Consider the following 3967-nt stretch of genomic DNA (forward strand, 5'->3'; position numbering starts at 1 on the left):
CTCAAGGCGAGCGCTCTACCACTTGAGCTACAGCGCCACTTCCGGTTTTCTGGTCGTTTATTGGAGATAGGAGTCTCATGGTCTCTCCTGCCCGGGCTGGCTTTGAACCACGATCCTCAGATCTCAGCCTCCTGAGTAGCTAGGATTACAGGCGTGAGCCACCAGCGCCCGGCTCGTATAGTTCATTTTCAACATAATGGCTAGTGAATACCACTACTGCACTTGTTCATTCTTTGTCCCTCCATTTCTGCGCCCCCTTACCCTCCCAAAGACAGATAAACAAGACAAAGAGAAAAGGAAAGAAGAGAAAAGAAAAACAGTAACAAAGGAAAAGCCTCTTGTTTCCATTTCCTGTGGTTTGTTTGGATAAATATTTTATATGGTTAAAGGCACAAAAGAAAGCCAGTCACCGGTGGCTCACGGCTGTAATCCTAGCTACTCAGGAGGCTGAGATCTGAGGATCACAGTTCAAAGCCAGCCCGGGCAGGAAAGTCTAGGAGACTTTTATCTCCAATAAACCACCCAGAAAAGTGGAAGTGGTGCTGTGGCTCAAGTGGTAGAGCACTTGCCTTAAGCGCTCAGGTCCAGAGTTCAAGCCCCACCACTGACCAAAAAAAAAGGCACATAGGCATTGCACCTTTGTGTTCTTCTCCTAAGACTGTGCTCCTTCGGTCTCACTGTGTGTGACTGCCTGGAGTTCTATATAATTAACCACGCCCCCCATGTACATTAGATCTAGCTTCTGCATATGAGCGAAAACATGCATCATTTGTCTCTCCGAGTTTGGATTACCTCACTTTACATGGTTCAGTTCTTTTTTGAAAATTCAATTAGTGGGCTGGGAAGGTGGCTCAGTGGTAGAGTGTTTGCCTTGCATGCATGAGGCCCTGGGTTCAATTCCTCAGTACCACATAAGCAGAAAAAGCTGGAAGTTGTGCTGTGGCTCAAGTGGCAGAGTGCTAGCCTTGAGCTGAAGAGCTGAGGGACAGCGCCCAGACCCAGAGTTCAGGCCCCACGACCAACAAAAAAAGAAAAGAAAAGAAAAAGAAAATTCAATTAGTGGTTTTTGCAAACCAACCAATCCACAGAGGAACTGTTGGACTCTCCCTGGGACACGGACTGCTGGAACCTGTCATATCACCTAGTACCACAGACAGCAGGGTGCCAGTGGCTCACATCTGTAGTCCTAGCTACTCAGGAAGTCGAGATCAGAGGATTGTGGTTCAAAGCCAGCCCAGGCAGGAAAGTCTGTGAGACTCTTATCTCCAATTAACCACAAAACCCAGAAGTGGAGCTGTGGCTCAAGTGGTAGAGCTCTAGCCTTGAGCACCAAAGCTCATGGACAGCTCCGAAGCCCTGAGTTCAAGCCCCAAGACTGGCAAAAAAAAAAAAAAAAAAAAAACAGAATAAGAAAAACCTAGTACCACAGATCCCAGCACACAGAGCCCATATCATACCCTGTTTGCAGTTTTTGCTTCTTCTTTTACTTAATTTTTGACAGTAATACTAGGATTTGAACTCAGGACTTACCTAGCAAGTGCTCATCCACTTGATTTTAGTTTTTCTTTCAGCTAGAGTGTCACATTTTACCCAAATTGGCCTCCTACTATGATCCTCCTAATCTAGCTTCCCAGGTAGCTGGGATCATAAACATGTACCTTTTTCCCAGAGCTCAGATTTGCTTGTACACGTCCTTGCAGAAACAAAGGAGTCGGAAGAGGAGGAGTAAGCAAAGATGGCAAGAGCTGGACAAGCAGTTCCCCACAGAAGGATTCAAGGGGTAGCCTATCCAGCACCCCCACAGAGGGCCCATGGTGTCTGAAGCTGCGGCTCACCCTGGAGGGCACCATCAACCCTTGGGGAGACCCTTCCAGGGCACAGTCCACAATCCTCAGAAAACAAGCGCTTGAGATAAAAATAGAAACTTTGTTGTTTCAAAAAATCATTCTTGGCTTCAAAGACCTCATCTCCCGTTGTCATGGAGTTGACAATACTGATAAGGATCAAAGGGACCAGAATAGACTCAACTGTTTCCCCTTCAGTCTTTGGATCTCTTTTCCCTGATCTGCAGGCTCTCTGCCCCCTCTGAAGAATATTCCAGATGCTGTAATGCAGCTGTTAATAGCTGTGAAAGTCAGTATCCCCACCCCACCCAAGACAAGTACTTCTTGGAAAAAGTCCCCTCTCTCACCCTGATTTGTCATTCTCTACCCTGCCTACCTCATTGCATGGTCCATGTGACCTGAGCTGGACCAATCAGAATTCTTCCTTGGGATTTTGTATGTTGGAAGTGTGTGTGTGTGTTGAAGAAAGAGAAAGAGAGAGAGAGAAAGGAAGAGAGAGAGAGAGAGGAAGGGAGGGAGAAAGAGAGGGAGGGAGTCGGAAGAGAGAGAAAGCGTGGGAGATGAAGTATTTGTGAACCACTTGTCTGTTCTTGTCTGAACAGCCACTTGTGGGTGCTCTTGTCATTGGTTCCAGACACTTCTGAGACCCAGTCTCTCCCTGGCCTGTGTTACTCACTGTGATAAAGTATCTGAGAAAAATAACTCAAAGAGGAAGAATTTGTTTGACTCCCAGTCAGTCTATGGTAGGCTGGCTCCATTGCTGTAGGCTTGAGCTGGGACAGAACAGCACATCATGGCAGCAAGGTATGAAGCAACAGAGTTGCACACTTCATGGCAGCCAGGAAGCAGAAAGAGAGAGTCAGAAGCAGGAAGTGCCTGTTGATAAGATCTACCTAGCCCTCCAGGGCCCACCCCCTGTGACCTACTCTAATCAGGCCCCACCTCCTAGCTGTCCATTGAGCTGTGAACTCATGAGTGGATTAATCTAGGAATATGGTCAGCGTCTACACGTCAACTTTCATAGTCCCACCTGCCGGAGACCAAGCCTTCAAACTAGAACATGATCTACCCCTGATTTGGTCACTCAGGCTTTTAAACATTCTGGTTCAGGGGATGGAAACAAGCCTGCTAAGCAATGTACTCCACCACTGAGCAATATCCAAGCCCCTCCCCTTTGGGTCTAAATTCTTTGATTAGCTCTACTGGAGTCACATGGCTGTTACCAAACCAATTGCCTGGTTTATTTTGGAGCATTCCAGTGGAAGGCTTTTATTGGCTCTGAGAGAATAATATGGCTACTGCTTAACCAATCACATGGCCTACTTTGGAGTGTCAAGGTGGATTGGCCTATCAGAGGCCTCCTGCAATAGCAGATGGTGAGAGGTAAGGTTACTTAATGGAAAAGGGTCTTCCAGAAAAAGGACAGGCTCCTATGTTCTCTGCAGTGACTTTTAGGGCAGTGTGGCAGTGTTGTAGCCAAAAGCAGGTTCTGGTGAGCATTTGTGAGTGGATGGATGGTGGGATGGGCACACAGCCAGCCATTGCTTTGCTTTTTCTGGTAGCTCACTGAGGGTCCTTCAGGCTGTGTGGGACCCACAGACCTGCTATAAGCTCGTCCAAATGTTACTGGAGAAAGAGAAGACTAAGACTCCACCATTCTTCACCAGACAGAGGCTCTGAAGCCACACATGGTCAGAGATGCAACAGACTGAGGCAGCCGTGGGCTTAGAACAGTACTCAACATGGGTTAGGCCAGACCCTAAATTTGCAAGGGTCAAAGGGAAAAAGGTTCCAAATCACGATTAAGAATCATAAAGCCAGCCAAGCCCTGGTGACTCACTCTTGTAATCCTAGCTACTTGCAAGGCTGAGATCTGAGGATCACGATTTGAAGCCAGCCCAGGCAAGAAAGTCCCTGAGATTTTTATCTCCAATGAACCACCAAAAAAGCTGGAAGAAGAGGTGTGGCTCAAGTGATAGAGTGCCAGCTTTGAGTGAAAAAGCCAAGCAAGAAGAGTATGAGGAAGCCGGGCACTGGTGGCTCACGCCTGTAATCCTAGCTACTCAGGAGGCTGAGATCTGAGGATCGTGGTTCAAAGCCAGCCCGGGCAGGAGAGACCGTGA

The 3967-nt window shown here is 47.6% G+C and overlaps 1 protein-coding gene across 2 annotated transcripts in view; it reads left to right on the forward strand.

Annotated features, from left to right (window-relative positions):
- Window positions 1-3967, forward strand: part of Wipi2 (WD repeat domain, phosphoinositide interacting 2) — a 42419-nt gene that overhangs the window by 36191 nt on the left and 2261 nt on the right. The gene's annotated exons all lie outside the window — the stretch shown is intronic.

The sequence above is a fragment of the Dipodomys ordii genome, unplaced genomic scaffold (assembly GCF_000151885.1).
Source record: "Dipodomys ordii isolate 6190 unplaced genomic scaffold, Dord_2.0 Scaffold68, whole genome shotgun sequence".
Taxonomy (NCBI): Eukaryota; Metazoa; Chordata; class Mammalia; order Rodentia; family Heteromyidae; genus Dipodomys; species Dipodomys ordii.